Genomic DNA, 24,718 nt, shown 5'->3' with positions numbered 1-24,718 from the left:
CATTCAGAGGATGTGGCGGAGCATTGACATTGTTCGTGAACGCTTGACATTTATGGCATTTCCTTACATGGATGCAGCAATCACTTTCCATGGTGAGCCAGTAATAACCTGCTCTCTGGATCTTCCTGGCCATAGCATGTCCATTGGCGTGCGTTCCAAATGAACCCTCGTGGACTTCCTCGATCATGTGGTCCGCCTCTTTGGCATCCATGCATCGCAGGAGAGTCATGTCATGGTTTCTTTTATATAGTACGCTCCCGCTCATGAAGAAACCGGCCGCCAATCTCCTCAATGTCCTTTTATCATTGTCGGAAGCCCCCGGTGGGTATTCTTTGCTTTCAACAAATCGCTTGATATCAAAATACCAAGGCTTACAGTCCCATTCCTCTTCCACTTGACAATAATGCGCGGGTCTGCCACGACACCAGAACTCTATGTATGGTAGGTCCCCATGCGGTGTTAGCTGGAACATGGACGCCAAAGTAGCAAGCGCATTCGCCATTTGATTTTTCTCCCGGGGAACGTGATGGAAGGAGATCTCATCAAAGGAATCATCCAACTCCTTGATATAGGCTTTGTAGGGTATCAGTGTGGGGTCTCTAGTTTCCCACTCCCCCCTCAGCTGGTGAATCACCAGTGCTGAGTCCCCGTATACTTTGAGTAGTTTGACATTAGAGTCAATTGCTGCCTGGACGGCCAGGACATACGCTTCATACTCAGCCATATTGTTGGTGCAGTCAAACCCCAGCCTGGTTGTGAAAGGTATACATTGATTGTCTAGAAAGACCAATACTGCTCCAATGCCATGGCCTAGAACGTTTGACGCTCCGTCAAACCATACGGTCCATTTGTCCCAGTCCTCGTCTAGTTTCTCCTCAAACAAGGCCATGATGTCCTCATTCGGGAATTCGGGATGCATGGGCTGATAGTCGTTGAGAGGCTGCTGAGCCAAATAATCTGCTAAGGCGCTTCCTTTTATCGCCTTTTGGGTGACGTAAACTATATCAAACTCGGATAACAAGACTTGCCACCAGGAGATCCGTCCTGTGAGAGAAGGCTTTTCAAAGATGTACTTAACCGGGTCCATCTTGGATATCAACCAGGTAGTATGGCTCAGCATGTATTGTCTTAGGCGGTGGGACGCCCAGACTAAAGCACAACACGTTCTTTCGAGCAGGGAGTAATTCATTTCACAGGCCGTGAACATTTTACTCAAGTAGTAGACAGCGCACTCTCTCTTCCCGGACTCGTCATGTTGCCCCAGCATACATCCCATCGACTCGTCCAAAATCGTCATATACAAGATGAGAGGCCTTCCAGGCACTGGCGGCATAAGCACAGGAGGGTTCATGAGACACTGTTTGATCCTTCCAAACGCTTATTGACAATCCTCGTTCCAGCGGACGGTTTGGTTTTTGCGTAAGAGTTTGAACAATGGCTCACAAATAGCAGTGAGCTGTGATATGAATCTGGCAATATAATTCAAACGTCCCAGGAAACCTCGAACTTGCCTCTCGGTACGGGGTTCCGGCATCTCAAGGATTGCCTTTACCTTTTTGGGGTCCACCTCTATCCCTTTCTGGCTTACGATGAAACCTAGTAATTTCCCTGATTTGACCCCACAAGTGCACTTAGCCCTTTAACCTCAATTGATACTTCCTAAGCCTTTCGAACAACTTCCGTAGGTTAACAAGGTGTTCCTCCTCGGTCTTAGATTTGGCAATTATGTCGTCCACATAGACCTCAATTTCTTGGTGCATCATATCATGGAACAAAGCTACCAAAGCCCATTGATAAGTTGCCCCGACATTCTTGAGTCCAAAGGACATCACCTTATAACAGAATGTTCCCCACAGGGTGACGAAGGTAGTCTTATCCATATCTTCTGGCTCCATTTTTATCTGATTGTAACCAGAGAACCCATCCATGAAGGAAAACAAAGCGAAGTTGGTCGTATTATCCACGAGGATATCAATGTGCGGTAAAGGAAAATTGTCTTTGGGACTGGCTCGATTCAAGTCCCGATAATCCACACACATTCGCACCTTCCCATCCTTCTTAGGGACTGGCATAATGTTGGCAACCCATTCTGGGTACTGAGCGACAGCCAAAAAACCAGTGTCAAATTGTTTCTTTACCTCTTCTTATATTTTCAAGGATGTCTCGGGCTTCATCCTCCTCAGTTTTTGTTTTACCGGGGAACACTCGGGATTTAGAGGTAATCGGTGCTGTACAATGTCAGAACTCAAACCGGGCATATCTTGGTATGACCAAGAAAAGATGTCTTGGTAGTCTTTTAGCAGGGCTGTCAATTCTTCACGGATGGGTGTGGTCATACCCGTGCCTATCTTTACTTCTTTTTTCCCACTGCCGGTTCCTAAGTCCACTAGTTCCGTCTCTTCTTGATGAGGCCCCATCTCTTGGTCCTCATGGGCGACTATCTTTTCCAACTCCGGGGGAAGTCCCACATCCACGTCCTGTTCATCCTCTGTTTGATTCGTTTCTTGCTCGAAATTGATGGTCGGGTCCCAGGTATTAGTACCTTCGAGGGACTTATCGTCGGATCTGGCGTTTCAAACGTAAAGAAATAAACATGCAAATGGATGAGAATGGGTAGAGACATAGGAACAGATGAAGAAAGATCTTTGTATTATAAATTCAGGAACAAAAGACATAAAGCCTTAACAAAAGGAAACTCTAAAGCCTAGGCCCAACTGTAGAGTTTAAAAGCCACAAAGGGTTACATTATGCTTGTTGTGTAAATGTCCGGGCGCTCCTCCACTCGCCAATTTCCTAGTCGGAAACCAGGAGGGCATGGTCATACCAAATCCGACCCACTCAGCGAATCATCTTCGCATATCGCAATGACTTGGCCTTCGTGTCCTAGACCCGTGCTTATAAAGCTCCTACGGATGTGGCAGGGCGGGCCTCCTTCAACTTCTTGCCCCAATCGCAAGCCTTGACCCCCGTTCTTCCTTCCTGCAACGCTTTTCCTTATGTCCGCTTGTGTGGGTTTATAGCCTAACCCAAACTTCCCACGGTTTCCTCTGGCGCTTATCAGGCCGGTTCTGTCGTCGTTGTCTTTGCCTAAACCCATTCTGGGCTCGTAACCATTCCCCAACATCACTCGGGCCACCATTACTGCCGTATCAGATAGGCAAGGTTGCCCAGAGAAGGAATCTACAGAGGCAATGCTCACCACCTCAAAAGACTGGAAGGCTGTTTCTAATGACTCTTCCGCAGCTTCCACATATGGCATAGAGGATGGGCAACTCACCAAGATGTCTTCCTCGCCCGATACAATAACCAAATGCCCCTCTACTACGAATTTCAATTTTGGTGGAGTGTCGAGGGAACGACTCCCACCGAGTGGATCCACGGGCGCCCCTAAAGGCAGCTGTAAGCGGGGTTAATGTCCATTATTTGAAAGGTAACCTGACAAGTATGGGGGCCTATCTGTACAGGGAGGTCGATCTCTCCCCTAACCTCTCGACGGGTGCCGTTGAAGGCACGAACTACCATGGAACTTGGCTTTAGATAAGAAGCATTAAACGGTAATTTCTCCAAAGTGCTTTTGGGCATTACGTTTAAACTGAAACCGTTATCGATGAGCATCTTGGCTACGACGTGGTCCATGCACTTGACTGATACATGCAAAGCCCTGTTATGCCCTCTCCCCTTGGCAGGGATTTCTTCTTTGGCGAAGGCGAGATAATTGTTGGCGGTGATATTATTGACGAGTCCCCCAAAGCCCTCTACAGAGATATCTTGGGCCACATGAGCTTCGTTCAAGACCTTTACTAGCAAAGCCCGATGAGGCTCAGAGCTCATGAGTAAATCCAAAAGAGGGACCCTGGCTAGGGTTTTGTTGAGCTGCTCAATGACCTTGAACTCGCTCTGCTGAATAATGCGGAGAAACTCGCTTGCTTCCTCTAGCGACACTTCCTTCTTGCCACAACCATCCCTTTTCTCTGGAAGACCATTCACAGGAATATCCTCGTTCGGAGTGAGGGTCGTCTTGTCATTTTGTTCCTCCACCATCTTCGCCTTCCCTTTAACGTTTGTGGGTTGTGTCGGCAGGTCGGGGGGTGCAAACACGCGACCGCTGCGGGTCACACTGCTCAGCCCCGTGATATTGGTTACCTTGGCCGACAACGAGCTGATGTTGGTGGCTTCTTCTTTCCTTTCACTCGGAGGTGTATACCTCCACAGGACTGCGTGATTGTTTTGGTATGGGAAAGGAACAGGTTTAGCTGCTGAGGGGTATCGGGTCTTTTGTGAAGCTGCGTCCTTGGTGAAATATATCACCAAAGGTTTAGGCCTTCCAAAATTTCTCTCATTCGCGGACTGCATACATATATGCTGCATACATGTTCACTCAATGGCCTTGATCTATCATTCGTTGCAACAATTCCTCCACTGCTAAACATGTTTCCATGTTATGTAGCTCGTCGGGATGCAACAAACATGAATCCTCTTCATGCCCACCATGGGGAATTACACCTCCCTTTTGTAGGGCCTCATAGATAAACCTCCTAGGGGTCGCCATGTCCTTTAAAGGCTTAGACCTGCGCGGCCTATCTGACTCAATGGCATTAACCGCTCCCCCTCCATGATTGGCGAGCAGGTTGGTTTTCACGTTGGGCCGATCCTCTTGAAATTTCAGCCATCCAGCGTCTATCAAATGTAGGACCTTGTATTTAAGGGCTAGGCATTTTTCGATGGAATGGCCCGGGGTATTCCCATGGTACGTGCAAGTTGCGTTAGGATCATACCACTTTGGGAAAGGGGGTTGGTAGATCTTCCCGGGAGTTATTACGGCCATCTGGTTGGCGATGAGGGACGACAAGAGGTCCTCGTATGTCATTGGGAGTGGGGTGAATTATGGAATTGGCTTCAGGGGAAAGTTTCTCATCGCGTTGGAACCGGCACCAAAGTGGGCATTACCGGCCGAGCGTGTCATGGATGGAGTCGGATCTTGGGGGGCCTCCCTCTAGATGGGGGCGGGCGCTCTAGGCTGTACAGGCGCTGAATTGGAGGAGTTCCCGGCGCGAGCTGAAAAGCTCGGATGATGTTGTGCGTACTGATGTGTACCATGAGAGGTCTGCGGGGGTTTGACCCATGCGGGCGCCGAAGTGGCGACATGGGTATCTCCTTCCTTCCTTTTTGCCCTAGTTGCTCCGATTCTCTTAGCATTGGCACTTGAGGAGGAAACGTCATCGAACATCCCTCTTTTCAACCCTACCTCGATTCTTTCCCCGGCGAATACCAAGTCCACGAAGCTCGAAGGCATGTAGCCTACCAACTTTTCATAGTAAAACACTGGCAAGGTGTCTACCATCATGGTAATCATTTCCCTTTCGACCATGGGAGGGGCCACTTGTGCTGCCAGGTCTCTCCACCGCTATGCATATTCTTTAAAGGTCTCACCTTCCTTCTTAAACATATTCTGTAGGTGAGTGCGATCGGGAGCCATATCGGAATTATACTGATATTGCCTTAGGAAAGAGTAATCAGGTCCTTCCAAGTACGGATGTGGGAAGCTTCCAGATTAGTGTACCAAACAACCGCGGCTCCAACCAAGCTATCTTGGAAAAAGTGTATTAACAAATTTTCATCCCTAGAGTGTGCCCCCATCTTGCGACAATACATCTTGAGATGGTTCTTAGGACGAGTCGTCCCTTTATACTTGTCAAAATCAGGCACTTTGAATTTTGGGGGGATGAAGACATCCGGTACCAAGCAAAGATCTGCCATGTCCGTGAACAGATAGTCACCAAAGCCTTCAACAGCCCTCAATCTCTCCTCGAGGAGATCGAGTTTCCTTCTTTCTTCGGCCACCGGGGGTGGTCCTTCTGTGGACACGAGTATTGGCTGTGCTGTGAGGTTGGGCTGAGGCAATGTGTTGGGCGCCGGCCCCTCGGCGGGAATCAGGGGGTAGAAATCGACATCCCCTTGGGCATACTCTTGATGATTTTCATGGACCTCATCGAGCTATTGAGGAGGCTCCCCTTCAAGGATGGGGGAAGACGCATGACCCACATCATCATGCATGACTGGCGGCGTGTAATTAGGCGGTAATCAATAAGGGTAAGCCACCCAGTTGTATCCCAAATGGGGGTTGCTGGTTTGCCCCAGTGTGCTCCTTTCTCGTCCTACCGCGTTTGGGGGAGGATGGTGCGCGGTAGCTAGGAGAGTTGGGTCTGCTTTGGCAGCCGAACTAACAGCGGCAGCGGTGGCCACGTTTTTCTCCATGAGTTGCCTCATTCCTAACATGGCCTCCATCATGGAAGCCATTTGCTCTTTCAAAGCCGACATGTCGGCTTTCATCTGTTCCTGTGTCTCCTCTTGATCACCCATCGTTCTAGATTTGGATCTGGTGCGATAGGGATTCCTTGGAGCGCGTTTAGTTATGATGTTTTTCCTAAAAAACCAAACGTGAGGAGTAGGTAAAGAATAATGAATGCATGCTAGAGATAAAATGCGGGAGTGATTTGATTCGCACTGACTTTTGGAGAAAAAACATGGGACAAACTCATTTTATTCAGAAAGTTATAACTTGTCAAGATCTGAGCGACAATACTAGCTTCCTAACGGTTTCTAATTATATGGGCCATTAGATCTATCATATGTTGACAATAGCCAAGAAGTCCGTGGATCTCCTCGGGGGTGGAGTAGGTGTTCGCCATCACTTTGGCCTTGGCTAGCAATCGAGGAAGTTCTTGACTCCCGTTCAGGGTAAGAGCAAATCGGTCCATCCACATTGTTGCCTCTTGACATAACAAGTTGATCACCCTTCCTCTAGCCTTCTTTTCCGCGTACACTTGGGCATACTCGTCCGCCACTCTATGCTCGTGGGCCGTGGCTAGATTTAGTTCTTCTTGGTACCTGCTGACGATGGCTAGCATGTTGGTCTCTGTTTCGCATAACCGCTGAGACAAGTTTCTTTTGGACCTTGAGCAAACCTTCAACACATCTTTCAAGATCAAACTGTCTACTCGTGATTGGTCCCTTTCCTCTCTCTGGAGCATAAGCTCGCTGTTGCTGCCCCACAGAGTCCCTCGGAACTTGTTCTGGCCGTGCTCTTCCCTACGAGCCCTCTTGGTTTCTTGTTCCAAGGCTTTGGTGGTAGCTACATTTATATCTCTCAGTTCGGCATTCTCCTTTCGGATCTTCAGAGCTGCTGATTTGAACCTTTCTTTGACTGTTTGGGCTTGCTTGAGTTCTGCCCTAAGGGCCTGCACCTCTTCGTCTTCATCCGGTGCCTCAACTTCCTCCCTTTTTGTGGTTCTCAAACTCGGGAGCCAATCCAAACCTAGCACGTGGGCTCTCAACCACTTACGGTAGCCATCGATAGGCCCATTGTTACTGCCCCTGAGTTCTTTGTCCTTCTTTCGCACCATCTCCCATGCCTTGCGGACCTTCTGAAGCGTCTCCACGTTGGTCTTATTGAAACCTCGTGAAATGATAGGCGCGATCTCTTCCTCTAGTGGTGCCCCTCTCATAGGTTATCCAAGTTGTCTTATAGCAAGAACGAGATTGTAACTGATGCAACCCCTCATCCCCATCATGGGAACATTCAGAAATCCTCTGCATGAAATAAGAACTCCGGTTCTTCCTTCTTTCCATCGAGGGAACCAGTTGGTAGATGCTTCTTCTTTGTTTGCTAAGAGTTGGTCCCAATTTGCGCCTCCTTTCTCTGTCCATGAACGGTGACCTTCTACCGGGCAAGCATGCCTCACCTCTTGGCGAAAAAGGTGTGAAACCAACCATACATAAAGAGTTGGAGTACAACAAACAATCCTCGTACTGCTCTTCTCACATCTTCGGTCGAAGGTGTCATATAGGTCGGCTAACATAGCGACAACCGGGCTTTCCTTGTGGTTATGATAGGCGACCAACCCATCCACATTTGGAAAGAGGACTCCTCCGAAGATCAACAACGCGAGAATGTCTATGAATGGGGCCCATTCGCCTCTACCTGCCAAGATTCTTGCTTTTACCTCCAAACATTTTCTCGGTATTCCAACCACCCCATTTTCGACTTGCTTTCTGTGGTCTAATTCCTGCGCCAAGATCTGGACTATCTTAGAAATTCTAGCTAATGAGGGATAGAACCCTGAGAAGAGGTTTGGTCTCCTTCCCCCTAGAGAACATCCTAGGATCTCTTCAAATTCTTCTACCATGGGTGATAGCTGGAAGTCCCCAAAGGTGAAGCACCTCAATGGCTGATCATAATACTGGGCGAGGGAGGCAATGGCCTCTATGGAGACTTCTACCATGGCTAGGTCCCAGATTTTACCGTAAGCTTTGCGAAAAGCTTGCCGCTGGAGCTGCCCCATTAACTGCCCTAGCTCTTTTAGACTGGTGATCCCTAGGCTCTTGACATTGACTTGATAGAACCTCTTTTTAAGCGAAGGTGTTTGACTTGATCCCATGTTTTACTAAAGTGAAACAAAAATTAGCACGAATCAAAACTCTGACATCTATCATGGGTGGAATGGATGAATGCATGAAGAAATGCATATGTCACAGATGCAATCTATGAATACGGGAGCCCGGGAAATTGTCTCCTTCTTAGATACAAGGTCTTGGGGTAGTACAGTGCCCGACGTATGTATTTAAGAAGGTGACACGAACCCTCCGTTGGTTTGCCAAAGAGAGGGGATCAAGACAGAACCCGTGCATGATGCATATGCGAAAGGCATAACACGAGGATGTACATAACACAACAATATTCACAATCAAATATAAGCAAAAGGGTACATGGCACTTAGGACTACATGCATGGCAGTGTGAAAAATGGCACGCAGCGTGTTTGCTCCGTGCCCCTATTTTAGGGACCTACAAGGGAGGGAGCTAAAAGGGCTTTTAGTGATATTTCCCAAGGTGGTCATATCTCTCTTGATGGTCTCTAGAGGTATCATCCCCTTTGAAGAACATATTGCAGTAGTAGGGACTACTAGCAATAATATGTTATCAAAGAGAAAAAACTCTAGATGAGGGTTCAGTGTAATCAAGCAAGTCGGAGACCTAGCATGATCACAGATTCACCTCCACTCCTTATGTTCCCACAAACCCGGGTATAGGGCCCCTTTTTTCAACTCACCGTGTGTGCAAATAGTGTTGGTGTTTGTGTGCATCAAATGAATAAATATTTACCTCATGCATACATTTTAAAACACACTAAAAGCATCAAAGAGTTATATATACAAGAAAATAAGAAAAATAAAGGGAAACCAACAAAGCAGAAAGTCATGATAAAACATTTGCACAAGATTAAATGGCCTAACTCTCTAAAAAACCTCCCCAGTGGAGTCGCCAACTGTCGCAACCTACCCTTCGGCGGGAGGGCGAGGCGTGACTCTCGGGTGCATCTTCCAAGAAAGGAATACGCACGGAGTCGCCACCAACGTTTATTTGAGGAAAACGTAGGAAAAACCGGAAAAGACGTGGTCTACGAACTTTAAGTGAAAGGTTTGGGAGTTCTATTTACGCACAGGGAAGGTATTAGCACCCCACACGTCTGTCACAAGAGATGGCAGCCTTTAATCCAATGTGCAAATGTGACTTCAATTTATATTATTTTCCCTTTTCTACATTCTTATGTCTTTTTATGCCTTTTTATATTTTTATCTTTTTGTGGTCGACGAGGGTGTTTCCCTTGCTCCTATGTATTCCTTAATTGTGATATGGAAATCAGACCTACGTAGTTCTTTGTGAACAAAGCGTTTGGTTAAGTTATTTTTTATCCTTTTTTTTTGCAAGATATGTTTTTATTGAATGAAAGGTCATTTAAGGCGTTGGACCATTAAACAATCTTTCGATTCTTTAGAAAAGAGAGAAAATATTAAGGCATTGGACCATTAATGATCTGTTTATTTTTGAAAGAGGTAATAAAGTTGCGTTTTGATTTTAGGCCTTTTTTTAGAAATCTATGTTTAAACAATAAAGGTGGAAAAGACCATTTTAAGGCGTTGGACCTTAAAAATGGCTTTTTTAGGTGATGAAAAAAACTTGGCTTATGAATTGATTTTAGCCTTAGTTGCACTTTGGTTATTAGTCGATTCGATTAAGAAAGAGAAATCCCAAAGGAAACGTCCGATTGATTCTTTTTTTATTTATTTTACTAAAAGATATTTTTTATTATTATATTATAATTTTGCCTCTTTTTGGTTTTAAAAGTGGTTACGGCATGACCAAACGGTCAGTATTCATTTTAGCAGAAATTAAAGGATGTTACAATACGAATAATCGGTGGAAATTTATTTTATTTTTGATTAGGCGAGAAAAGGACTTAAATAAATGACTAAAGCACGTCAAAAGAGGGTACAGAAAGTAAATAAAATGAAAATAAAAGCACGCGAAACAAATGAGGACCACTAAGGGTACATAGAATGAATTGAAAAGTTCGATTTCGGGAACTTATCGGTTGAAGACCGAAGAACGACGAAGAACGGTTGAAAGTCTTCGCGAAATCATCTACGGAAACGTCACAGAAGCGCGTCGGCTTGGATTTTCTTCATGGAAACAATTTTTCTCACTAATTTTAAGTGAATCTCAAATACCAGGAGGGTTGAACATTTTTGTTCTTCCTTCCTTCCCCTATTTATAGGAAAAGGAAGGAGAAGCTTGCCACCTAGCTCGCCCAGGCGAGCTAGGTTGCTTCCTCCAGAAGGCACCGCCTTCTGGAGAACTTCCTGGAAGGCCCAAATGGGCTTGATTGCTATTTGCACCCCCTTTTTACTAAATACACCCCTTGCCTTTTTTGCTGATTCTTTTTCCGTAACGTTACAGAAACTTACGAATTATGTAACGATACTTGTTTTCCTTTCGTAATGTTACGAAACCTTACAGATTACGTAATCATCCCTTTTTTGCCTTCCGAAATGTTATAGAACTTTACGAATTGCACACTAACACTTCCTTTTAATTTCCGGCATGTCACAGAACTTCACGGATTGTGCTATAATACTTTCTTTTGACTTTCGGAATGTCTCGGAACTTCACGAATTGCCTAACGATGGGTGCCAAGTTCCTCGAAGTGGTCAAACGAGGGTCGCATCCCAACAATGGATGGTCCCCGGACGAAATTAGGGTATGACAATAACCTCAACACATTCTTGGAGATTCCTATGATATTAGCTGAGGGCGAGACTTTACCAACATATTCCAGATACTGCAGGTTGCCCACAGATTCTAAAGAGATTGAGGCTTCTTTATGTATACTAGGCCGAGGGTTTGTTTTGAACTCTGAGGGCCATCCTGGGATGATTCTCAAGAAAGATTTGACGACTCTTGCTCAGGTGTGGAGTGTTCTCACATATTCCAACCTGGATCCTACTTCACACACCTCAGACCTGACAGTAGATAGAGCTAGGCTAATCTTTGGCCTAGTCTCTCAAATGGACATGAATGTGGGAGCCCTTATCTTTGGCCAAATCACATTTATAGCCCAGTCTAACTCTTCTAGACTTGGGTTCCCTGCTCTGATCACCATCCTGTGTAAAGCCAAAGGGGTTAATTCTGACAGCTTGGTTTTCGAGCGCCTGAGCCCGGTCATCAACTTGGCCTATATCAAGAAAAACTGTTGGAATCCTGATGATCTAACAGTTTCTATCAGAGGGGCCAGGCATGCAAGGATGAGGCCAGCTGAGCCTCCTTCCACATCTACAACTCCTATTATAGCACGTACCTCAACAGCTCCTTCTATCCTAGCTGTAGAAGCAAAGCTTCATGGTGAATCAAGAATGATTCAAAGATGTTTTGATGATAACAAAGGATGATGACAAAGTGTTAGACAAGTGGCCTCAGATATCTTAAGAAGGTGGGTTGAATTAAGATATTACAAACTATTTCCCCAATTAAAATTCTATTTCACTTTCTATTCAAGTTACAAAATCCCTTAACAATGAACTTCTTAAATAATGATTCAAATAGAACAATCTGAATATAAATATAAAACAATAATAAATAAAAGAGTTTAAGGGAAGAGAAAGTGCAAACTCGGATTTATACTGGTTCGGCCACACCCTTGTGCCTACGTCCAGTCCCCAAGCAACCCGCTTGAGAGTTCCACTATCTTGTAAAATCCTTTTACAAGTTCTGAACACACAAGGACAATCCTTCCTTTGTGTTCAAAATTCTTTTACAACAAGAGACCCTCGGTCTCTTAATCCCTTAGAGAATTAGAAAGCAGAGAAGAATGAATCTCTCTTGAAAGAGATAGATTTTACAATCTGAGCACTCAAATGATTCCTTATTGAATTGCAAGTGTATTGGCCAAGGAATTCTTAAGAGGATAAAATGATTTTGCTCTTTGAGAGAATAAACACTTGTTGTTCTGAAAAACTCTGAGCAAATACGTGTTCTAAGTCACATATATATAGACCTTTGGTGGTCATGTAAAACCATTTGAGAAGATGTGACTCTTAGAAATAATTTTTTGAAAATCTTCTTTGGTAATCGATTATAGGATTTGTGTAATCGATTACAACTTTTAAAATTTGAATTAAAACGTTTATTAACTGCTGGTAATCGATTACCAATATTGTGTAATCGATTACACAGTCTAAAATTTGAATTCAAATATTTAGTAGCTGTTGTAAATCATTTTTGGCCACTGGTAATCGATTACCTACATCCTCTGGTAATCGATTACCAGAGAGTAAATCTCTTGAAAAACACTTTTTAACTTAAATTACTTGGCCAAACCTTTTGCTATATCAATTAGGAATTCCCTTCCTAAAATACTAGTGATCATCTTGATGTTGTGGCTTGTATTCTTGAATCATTGTCTTGAATTTAAACTTGAAAAGCGCATGATCATGATCATCATCAAAACACCAAAGTCATTTGCTTCTACACAAAGGTGATGACAAAAAGCTCAAAGGTCAATCAAAGGATGAGTTCAAGATGTTCAAGAAGGAATCAAGAACAATTCAAGACTCAAGAGGAAAAGTTGAAGAACACTTCAAGATTCAAGAAGAAGGATGAATTCAAGGATCAGGCTTCAAGAATGAAGATCAAGATTCAAGATTCAAGACTCAAGAATCAAGAGAAGACTTAATCAAGATAATTATGAAAAGGTTTTTTCAAAAACTGAGTAGCACATGAATTTTTCACAAAACATGTTTACCAAAGAGTTTTTACTCTTTGGTAATCGATTACCAGATTGTTGTAATCGATTACCAGTAGCAAAATTGTTTTGAAAAAGTTTTCAAAATTGAATTTACAACGTTCCAATTAATTTCAAAAAGCTGTAATCGATCACAATGTTTTGGTAATTGATTACCAATATCTTTGAATGTTGAAATTCAAATTCAAATGTGAAGAGTCACATCCTTTCACATAAAAGCTTTGTGTAATCGATTACACTTATTTGGTAATTGATTACCAGTGACTGTTTCTAAATAAATCAAAAGATGTAACTCTTCAATAAGGTTTTGACTTTTACAAATTGGTTTTAAGTTTTTCTAAAAGTTATAACTCTTCTAAATGGTCTTCTTGACCAGACATGAAGAGTCTATAAAAGCAAGGCTTTGTTTTGCATTTTCAATGAATTCATTCATTCTATCAATCAATCTTTTCCAATTCATTCTTTACACAAGCAAGTTTTCCACATTGGTTTCTGAGTCTCTTTGAACTTCTTCTTCTTCTTCCTTTTGCCAAAAGCTTTCCAAAGTTTTATGGTTTTTCTAAACCTTGAAAACTTGTGCTATTCATCTTTTTCATTCTCTTCTCCCTTTGCCAAAAAGAATTCGCCAAGGACTAACCGCATGAATTCTATTTGTGTCTCTCTTATCCCTTTTCCAAAAGAACAAAGGACTAACCGCCTTAATTCTTTTGTGTCTGCCTTCTCCCATGTCAAAGAATTCAAAATGACACAGTCTGATAATTCTTTTGATTCTTCCCTTTCCCTAATACAAAAGTGTTCAAAGGACTAACCACCTGAGAATTCTTTTGTATCCCCATTCACAAAGTATCAAAGGTTTAACCGCCTGAGATCTTTGTCTTAACGCATTGGAGGGTACATCCTTTGTGGTACAAGTAGAGGGTACATCTACTTGGGTTTGACTGAGAACAAGAGAGGGTACATCTCTTGTGGATCAGTTCTAGTGGAGGGTACATCCATTAGGTTCAAAGAGAACAAGGGAGGGTATATCCCTTGTGGATCTTTGCTTGTAAAAGGATTTTTACAAGGTTGATAGAAATCTCAAGGACCACAGGTCGCTTGGGGACTGGATGTAGGAACGGGTTGTTGTCAAACCAGTATAAAAACTCTTGTGTGTTTGTCTCCTTCTTCTCTACTCTTTTAATTTCCGCTGTGCATTTAATTTCCGCTTTTACTTTCTGTTAAGTTTCTCTTCTACTCCTTATTCTCTTAACAACATAGTAAAAGCCTTAGAAGAGTAATTTTTTAATTAGTAAAGGTTTAGGAATAATTAATTCAACCCTCTCTTCTTAATTATTCTGAGGCCACTCGATCCAACACTAGCTTCTATAGATTCTCAGTGCTTTGAAACAATGCTTAAGAGCATTCTATTACAGAGTTTACAGGTGGTGGCGCCTCCAGGATCTATTCCTTCAGTGGAGCAGTTCACTGAGATGGTAGCCTGGCCTGGGACCCAACCTTCTCTTCACAGGGAAGATGAAGGTCCCACAGCCCAGGTATCCCAGCATGTGGAGGATGATTCATTTGAGGCCACCATTCCAGAGCCATTTGTTATAGGAGAAGAGGCAGAGGAGACACAGGTGAGACAGGTAGCTGCTACAACACCTGAGCGATCCCTTAAGGCTACTTCAGAGCCTTCTGCACAAGGGGAGGACATACCTTACCTCAGCCTGCTGCAGAGGACCCGACTACACCAGTCCTGGCTATGGACACTTCTCCTCCAGCTACTCCAGTATTGCATCTGAAAAATGAGGAGGATGTTCAAACACAGGACACCCAGGACCAGTCACAGGAATTTTCATTCCTAATGACTCTATTTTCTTTTTGGGTTATTATTATTATGATTATAGTTTCAATATAGTATTTCTTTTATGCTTATATACACTGCTAGTTTTATTTTTGGATAGTTGGTTTTCTTATTTTGAAGCATTTTGAACAGTTTAACTTGGTTTTTAATGATATGGCATTGACTGTGGTTTAAGCTACTTTCCTTGATATTTGTCTTATGCCTAACTTCATCTAATTGTTTAGGTTACATTTTATTCTTCTCTTTGGATAACTGCATACCTTGGGAAAGACAGGTGAACTGTTCTCTTTTTGCATCATTCTCTTATCATGCAATCAGTAACTTTTGTTGCATACACCTTTGTACAAGATCACTGCATGTTATGGTCACTTGAGGACAGGTGAACTGTTCACCTTTTGCTTGAGGACAAGCAAAACTGTAAATTTGGGGGAGTTGTTAGTCGATGAATACGATTAACTTTTATGTATAAAACCAGTGTAAATTGTATCAAAATTCCCCAGTTTATGGTTATTTTGTAGTGTTATAAGTATTTGCTGTTAAGTATAGGTAATAAATACTTAGTACTTCCATTTTGTGTGTTTAATAATCATTTTCTCTCAATTTCAGGTTAATTAGGCAAGCTTTGAAAAGTGTTGTTTTTCACCTTCTCGCTAAGCCAATCTGTTGGCTTAGCGAGCGTCCACTAAGCGCAACACTCATTGGCTAAGCGCAAGAAAGAATCTGGAAGAAGATGAGTTGTACAAGTTCGCTAAGCGCACCGCATCATCTCACTAAGCACACCGCTTCAATCCATCTGCTAAGCGAGAAAGGCACGTGCTAAGCCAAAATTCATTAATGTGCGCTAAGCGGTTCAAAGTTGCGCAAGCGCACGAGCACGAACAAAGTCACCTATTTAAGCCTGAAATCAGATTTAGAGAAGGGAGTTTGGGCTGCGATTCAGAGCTTTGCATGTCTAGAGATTCTAGAGAGAGAAAGGTCCAAGTTCCAGAGAGTTTTGAGATATTTTGTTGTGTGAAGATTTGTAGTGACTAGAGCTTGAAGCAGGAGCCTTTCTGAGAGCTTGAGATTAGTTTGTAAGTGATTGTGAGATCCTAGAGGTGAAGGAGACATCCTCACCACTTGTATTTTTGCAATCTTTCATCTTGTTCTTCTCTTTGTTGTAAAGAAGGCTTCCTAGTTATGGAAAGCTAAATCCTCTATTGGATCTTCCCTATAGGTACCTGATGTAAATATATTTCTATCTATTTAATGATGTTTTGTGTGTTCTCTGTGCTATATGCTTTTCACTCCAATATGCCTTTACCTTGATCAATTAGATGCATGCTTTGTTAGGTTCATTCAATTGTGGAAACTGGTCTGATTCTAAAGTCCTTGATAGTACAGGGCTAAGTTGTCGTACTATCACGAGGAATCAGGGTGCGATAATTTAGTTGTGTATGTGTGTCTTAATGCAGTCCTGGTTGAGTTTAGTCCAACAAGAGGAATCTACGAACAATGCTTGATCAAGATTAGGCTAAACTATCATGAGGAATCGGGGTTTAGTCTCAGGAGACACCATAGGAACACATGAACATTGTTAGATAGAGAATATATTTTTAGCATCAGGCACCTATTAGGAAGGCCAACGTGTTTTCTACTTGTTTTCACACATCATTTCTCTCGCGTGATTTTCCTTTTTGCACAGATAGTTTACACACCTATTCATATTCACACTTATCTTTACACACCAGACACCTATTTGCTGAAACATCTTACCAAATAACACAAGTTCCCCGAGAGTTTGATACTCGGTTCTTACCATTTTATACTACTTGTACGATCCGGTGCACTTGCCGGAGGCGAACAGCTGCATCCTTTGAGTTTGATATGTATTTAGAAGTCACAAATAACCATGATACCTTTCTCCATTTTAACTACCCTGACTTGTTTACAATGTGTGGCATTTCATTCATTTTCCCATTATTTTGTAATAGTGATTCTAGATAGTTGAACTCAGAAACCTATGGTATGACATCTTCAATTTTTATTTCCAAGTCATTGTTCTCTTCTTTGTTCTTTCTTGGTTAAATTGTAATGGATATGCTTTGCCTTACACCTATTCAGGTGAAAATCCTTTGCTTTCCAATAATTGTTATCTATATTGCCAATACAGGAGAGGTAAGTGTTATCTACAAACTTATTCGGATAACTGATTTGGTCCCAGTTTATCATGTTTGGATTGATAACTGATTTGCTCCCAGTTTATCATGTTCGGATAACTGATTTGCTCAGCTTCTACTAAGTTATGATGTTTGGATTGATAATACTAGGCTACATTCTTTCCCTTGCTTATACTGTTTCTCTTAATAGTGATGTTTATGTGGCTGAAATAGATAAATGTTCTAATAATAATGGAGCAGGCTGTAAAGGTGCAAGAATGGTCTTTTTGTGTATCCAGTGGACTAGTGGTTAATTTGTTTGAGTTTAATTTCTAATAACCCCAAACTTGACAGTACCCAAGTCCTCCCCAAAGCCTAATCACATACCTAACAGAGATATCTTTTTGTGTATCTAGGACTCTTTGTTTGTTTCTCCTGTAAGGACCTTACCTAGGTACGTTTCACTTTGCAGTCCATTTGGGGTGCTCAGTCATGCTCACAAGGTTTGATTTTCATTGAGGTAAGTCGTGCTCACTTTGCCAAGTGTTAATGCATTTGAGGCTTTGACGCCGCAAGCTCCTTTATATAAAAATGTGCAAAAAGTTTTGCTGAATGTATATTGCCTAAAGCTTTCGTAAAGTTCCATGACATGCCGGAAATTAAAAGGAAGTGCTAGTGCGCAATCCGTAAAGTTCCGTAACATTCCGGAAGGCAAAAAAGGGGATGATTACGTAATCCGTAAGGTTTCGTAACATTACGGAAAGAAAACAAGCATCGTTATGAAATTCGTAAAGTTTCGTAACGTTACGGAAAAAGAATCACCAAAAAAGAGCAAGGGGGTGTATTTAGTAAAAATAGGGGTGCAAATAGCAACCATGCCCACTTGGGCCTTCCAGAATATTCCTCCAGAAGGCGGTTGCTTCTGGAGGAAGCAACCTAGCTCGCCTGGGCGAGCTGGGTGGCAAGCTTCTCCCCTATTTTCCTATAGATAGGGGGAGAAGTGAAGGGAAAAAATGTTCAGCCCTCCTGGTAATTCGAGATCACTTGAAATTAGTGAAAAAATTATTTCCGTGAAGAAAATCCAAGCCGAGGCGCTTCTGTAACGTTTCCGTGGGTGAATTCACGAAGATTTTCGACCGTTCTTCGACATTCTTCGTTCGCTCTTCATCATTCTTCGGTCTTCAACCGGTAAGTTCCCGAAATCGAACTTTTCAATTCATTCTATGTACCCTTAGTGGTCCTCATTTGTTTTCACGTGCTTTTATTTTTCATTTCATTTACTTTCTATACCCCTTTTTGACGTGCTTTAGTCATTTACTTACGTCATTTTCTCGCCTAATCAAAAAATAAAATAAATTTCCACCGTCATTTGAATTATAATATCCGTTAATTTCTGTTAAAATGAAATCCGACCGTTCGGTCATGCCGTAACCACGTTGGAAACCAAAAAGAGGTAAAATAATAATATAATAATCAAAAATATCTTTTAGTAAAATAAATAAAAAAAATCAATCGGACGCTTTTCTTTGGGATTTTTCTTTCTTAATTGAATCGACTAATAACCAAAGTGAAACTAAGGCTAAAATCAATTCATAAACCAAACTTTTGTCATCGCCTAAATAAGCCATTTTCAAAGGTCCAACACCTTGAAATGGTATTTTCCGCTTTTATAGGTTAAGTGTAGAGTTCTAAAAAACCTAAAATCAATATGTAACTTTGTTACCTCTTTCAAAAATAAAGAAATCATTAATGGTCCAATGCCTTAATGTTTTCTCACTTTTCAAAAGAATCGAAAGATTGTCTAATGGTCCAACGCCTTAAATGACCTTTCATTCAATAAAAAACAAAATAACTTAACCAAAACGCTTTGTTCACAAAAGAACTACGTAGGTCTGATTTTCTAATCACAATTGAGGAATACGTAGGAGCAAAGGGAAACGCCCTTGTCGACCACAAAAAGATAAAAATATAAAAATGCATAAAAAGACATAAGAACGTAAAAAGGGAAAATAAATTGAAGTCATATTTGCACATTTGATTAAAGGCTGCCGTCTCTTGTGACGGACGTGTGGGGTGCTAATACCTTCCCCGTGCGTAAATACAACTCCCGAACCTTTCACTTAAAGTTCGTAGATCACGTCTTTTCCGGTTTTTTCGACGTTTTCCTCAAATAAACGTTGGTGGCGACTCCGCGCGTATTCCTTTCTTGGAACACACACCCACGAGTCACGCGTCGGCCTCTCGCGAAGGGTAGGTCGCGACAGTTGGCGACTCCACTTGGGACTATTTGTTAGGCCATTTAATCTTGTGCAATGTTTTATCATGACATCCTCCTTTGTTGGTTTCCCTTTATTTTTCTTATGTTCTTGTGTATATAACTCTTTGATGCTTTTAGTGCGTTTTAAAAATGTATGCATGAGGTAAATATTTATTCATTTGATGCACACAAACACCAACACTATTTGCACATACGGTGAGTTGAAAAAGGGCCCTATACCCGGGTTTGTGGGAACATAAGGAGTGGAGGTGTATCTGTGATCATGCTAGGTATCCGACTTGATTGATTACAGTGAACCCTCATCTAGAGTTTTTCTCTTTGAAAACATATTGTTGCAAGTAGTCCCTACTGCTACAGTATGTTCTTCGAAGAGGATGATACCTCTAGAGACCATCAAGAGAGATATGACCACCTTGGGGATTATCACTAAAAACCTCGTAGCCCTCTCCCATATAGGTCCTTTAAATAGGGGCACGGAGCAAACACGCTGCGTGCCATTTTTCCACTGCCATGCATAAATGTCATGTACCCTTTTGCTTATATTTGTTTGTGAATATTGTCGTACTATGTACATCACCGTATTGTACCTTTCGCATATGCATCATGCGTGGGTTCCGTCTTAATCCCCTATACTGGGCAAACCAATGGAGGGTCTGTGTCACCTTCTTAAATACATACGTTGGGCACTTTGCTACCCCAAGACGTTGTATCTAAGAAGGAGACAATTTCCCGGGCTCCCGTATTCATAAATTGCATCTGTGTCATATGCATTTCTTCATGCATTCATCCATTCCACCCATGATAGATGTCGGAGTTTTGATTCGCACCGGTTTAATTCACTTTAGTAAACATGGGGACAAATCAATCTGGAAAAAGGTTTTATCAAGTCAAGATTAAGGGCCTAGATATCACCAACATTAAGGAGTTGGGACGGTTGATGGGACCTCTCCAAATGCAAGCCTTCCGTATGGCGTATGGAAAGATCTTAGATTTGACCATAGCAGAGATATCCACAGAAGCCATTGCATCACCCACCCAATACTATGACCAACCCTTGAGATGCTTCACGTTTGGAGACTTCCAATTAGTACCGACCGTTGAAGAATTTGAGGAGATTCTAGGATGTCCTCTAGGGGGAAGGAAACCGTATCTTTTCTCCGGGTTTTTTCCCTCCTTGAGCAAAAATGCAATTGTGGTCAGGGATTCGGGGAAAGGATTGGATCGTGTAAATCAAACTCAAAACGGCATAGTGGGCCTACCACGGAAGTACTTAGAAGGCAAGGTGAGTGATGGAAGCTTGCTTGTGAGGCTTCTATGGAGGCTGGATCTTTGAACTTCAATGAGGTCCTGTAATGGTGATTTTCCACCATGGAGATGCAGCGAAAGACAAAGGAGAAGAGGTGAGAGGAGGCGCCATCCACTAGGCAATAAGCCATGGAAGAAGGAGCTTCACCACCAAGATGAGCCTTGGATAAGAAGCTTGGAAGGATGCTTCAATGGAGGAAAAGAAAGAGGGAGAGAAAGAGAGAGGGGGAGCACGAAATTGAAGGAATAAAAGAGGGAGAGAAGTGGAACTTTGAAGTATGTCTCACAAGACTCTCATTCATCAAAGTTACAACAAGTGTTACACATGCTTCTATTTATAGACTAGGTAGCTTCCTTGAGAAGCTTTCTTAAGAAAACTTCCTTGAGAAGCTTCGTTGAGAAAACTTCCTTGAGAAGCTAGAGCTTAGCTACACACACCCATCTAAAAACTAAGCTCACCTCCTTGAGAAGCTTCCTTGAGAAGCTAGAGCTTAGCTACACACACCCATCTAAAAACTAAGCCCACCTCTTTGACAAAATACATGAAAATACAAAAAAAAAAGTCCCTACTACAAAGACTACTCAAAATGCCCTGAAATACAAGGCTAAGACCCTATACTACTAGAATGGCCAAAATACAAGGCCCAAAAGAAGGAAAAACCTATTCTAATATTTACAAAGAAGAGTGGATCCAACCTTGACCCATAGGCTCAAAAATCTACCCTAAGGTTCATGAGAACCCTAGGGCCTTCTTTAGTAGCTCTAGCCCAAGCCTCTTGGAGTCTTCTATCCAATACCCTTGGGGGGTAGGATTGCATCATCCCCTCCACCTTGGAAAGGATTTGACCTCAAATCCCGAGGTTCTTCATACTCTCGGCTCCTTCCCTCGACTCCTGTAAAAAGAATAAAAACATATGTATTGGTGGTGTTGGGTATGTTAGAGTAGGGTAAGGTCTGAAAATTCGTTTCATGGACATCTTCCCATGAGGGAACATGGTTCCTCACCAACTCAATGAGTGGTGCTACAAGTATAGAAAAATATGGGACAGACCTTTTGTAAAAGTTTGTTAAGTCATGGCAGCCCCAAATTTCCCTTATACTTGGTGGAGTGGGCCAATCAGGAATGACCTTTATTCTCTTAGGGTCCGTGGGAACCCCTTGATCACTATTTAAAAAATTAAGGAATGTAATGTGTCATACCCTAATTTCGTCCGGGAATTATTACTTGATGACATGCAACCTTTGGTTAGCCGCTTTGAGATACTTGGCGTCCTTTGTTGCACAAAAAATGAAGTCCCGAGACGTGTCAGAAATCAAAAGGAAGCAGGCTTACGCGATTCGTGAAATTCTGTAATGTGGCGGAAATCAAAAAGAGGTGTTTTTGCGTAATCCGTGAGTTTCCGTAACTTCTTCGAAATCTAAAAAAGAGTAAATACATAATCCATAAGGATTCGTAACCTTGCAGAAGGAAAATAAGTATCGTTACGAAATTCGTGAAGTTTCGTAACGTTACGGAAAAAGAATTACCAAAAAAAGTAGAAGGGGGGGTGCATTTAGTAAAAAGGGGGTACGAATAGCAATCTGGCCCACTTGGGCCTTCCAGATCCTTCCTCCAGAAGGCTGTTGCTTCTGGAGGAAGCAACCTTGCTTGCCTGGGCGAGCTGGGTGGCAAGCTTCTCCCCTATTTTGCTATAAATAGGGGGAGGAGTGAAGAAGAAAAGGGTTCAACCTTCTTGGCACTTCTCCCTCTCTCGAAATTGCTGGGGAAAATTGTTTCCGTAAAGAAAATCCAAGCCGAGGCGCTTCCGTAACGTTTCCGTGAGTAATTACGCGAAGATTCTCGACCGTTCTTCAAGATTCATCGTTCGTTCTTCGTTTTCTTCAGTCTTCAACGGGTAAGTACCTCAAACCGAGCTTTTCAATTCATTCTATGTACCCGTGGTGGTCCACATTATGTTTCATGTATTTTTATTCTCGTTTTCATTTGCTTTTTATACCTCCTTTTGACGTGCTTAAGCCATTTATTTAAATCATTTCTCGCCTAATCTAAAAATAAAATAAATTTCCACCGATCGTTTGAATTGTATCATCCGTTAATTTCGGTTGAAATGAATTTCGACCGTTCGATCGTGCCGTAACCACGTTGGAAATAAAAAAAAGAGGTAAAATAATAATATAATAATAAAAAAAATGTCTTTTAGTAAAATAAAGCACAAAATCAATCGGACGTTTTCTCTTTGGGATTTCTCATTCTTAATTGAATTGACTAATAACTAAAGTGAAACTAAGGCTAAAATCAATTCGCCTAGTCAAGCTCGTCCACAAAAATAGGGTTTTGAAAGTTTATCGTTTCAGTTTCTTATCAAGTAAAAAGGGTCTTTTTTAAAGTCCAACGCCTTAAAAATGATCGCAATTCAAGTAAAAAGAATCGCTTGATTCACTCTTAAGAAAGAACTACGTAGGTCTGATTTCCTCTTCGATGGAAGGTACGTAGAAGCAAAAGCCCCGCTTTTGTTGACCTAAAAAAATAAAAAGAAATAAAGTTAAGGTAACGCAATTTCCACAATTCTAAAAAATAGGTTGTTGTCCTTTGGGACAAACGTGAGAGGTGCTAATACCTTCCTCAAACGTAAATACAACTCCCGAACTTAGAATTTTCATTTTGACCGGTTTCCTTCGGTTTTTCCGACGTTTTCCACAAATAAACGTTGGTGGCGACTCCGCGCATCTTTCCTCCTTTGGAAAGTGCACCCGTGAGCCTCGCCCTCGCTCGCCCGCGAAGGGCACGTTGCGATAGTTGGCGACTCCACTGGGGACTGTTTTTGTGAGTTAGGCCTATTTTAAGGAATTGTGGATTTGTGAAACCTTGTGTGTGCTTTTGTTGAACTGTGTAAAATGTAAATAACTGTTGTCTAAACACTGCATTCTTTACACTGCATTCTAAGCACCCACGGGTTTGAGTAAAAAAGGGCCCTATACCCGGGTTCATGGGAATTTAAGGAGTGGAGGTGAATCTATCATCATGCTAGGTCTCCGACTTGCTTGATAATAGTGAAACCTCGTCTAGAGCTTTCTCTCTTTATAATGTGTTGTCGCTGGTATTCCATACCGCCACAATATTATTATCTTGAGTGATAATACCTCTAGAGAAGGGCCGTGTGAGTTATAAATTGTTGGGAAGTAATTATTAGAGACCCCTAGATATTGTCCTATAGGTTCCCAAATAGGGGCAAAGAGCAAACACGCTCTTGTGCCATTCTTTCTCATGCATTTTTGGTTTATAGTTTTTGCTAGTAATGTTTGGTTTCTTTAGAGTAATACGTAAACCTTTTTAATGCTACGTTGAGGCGCCATCATGCCCAAAATGTAGCATTAAAATTGGGTCTCTGCGGTCTCGTATGTATGAATTACCCCTTTTTCTTGTTTTCTTTCCGTTTCATGCATATGCATCGCATCATTCATGTCGGAGTCTTGATCCACCCCTTTTTTAGGTAAATGATGGGGACAAATCAAAACGACAAAAGGTTTTATCAAGTCAAGGTTAAAAGTCTAGATGTCACTAGCCTCAAGGAATTAGGACGATTGATGGGACCTCTCCAAAGGCAAGCCTTCTGCAAAGTGTACAGGAAGATTCTAGATTTGGCCGCAGCGGAGGTATTTATGGAAGCTGTCGTATCCCTCGCCCAATATTATGACCAACCGTTGAGGTGTTTCACGTTTGGGGACTTCCAAATGGTACCAACTATTGAAGAGCTTGAGGAAATATTAGGATGCCCTCTTGGGGGGAGAAAACTGTATCTTTTCTCCGGCTTTCTTCCTTCCTTGAGCAAGATTGCGGCTGTGGTTGGTGATTCAGCAAAGGAGTTGGATCGCACGAAGCAAACTCGGAACTGCGTAGTGGGCCTGCCTCGGAAATACTTGGAAGGTAAGGCAAGGGATATGGCGAGCCAAGAGAAGTGGGGCCCATTTGCAGATATTTTAGCTTTGCTGATTTTTGGGGTTGTCCTCTTCCCGAA

The sequence above is a fragment of the Glycine max genome, chromosome 17 (genome assembly GCF_000004515.6).
Source record: "Glycine max cultivar Williams 82 chromosome 17, Glycine_max_v4.0, whole genome shotgun sequence".
Classification (NCBI taxonomy): Eukaryota; Viridiplantae; Streptophyta; class Magnoliopsida; order Fabales; family Fabaceae; genus Glycine; species Glycine max.
The sequence above is the reverse complement of the archived record's forward strand: the minus strand, read 5'-3'. Positions refer to the sequence as shown.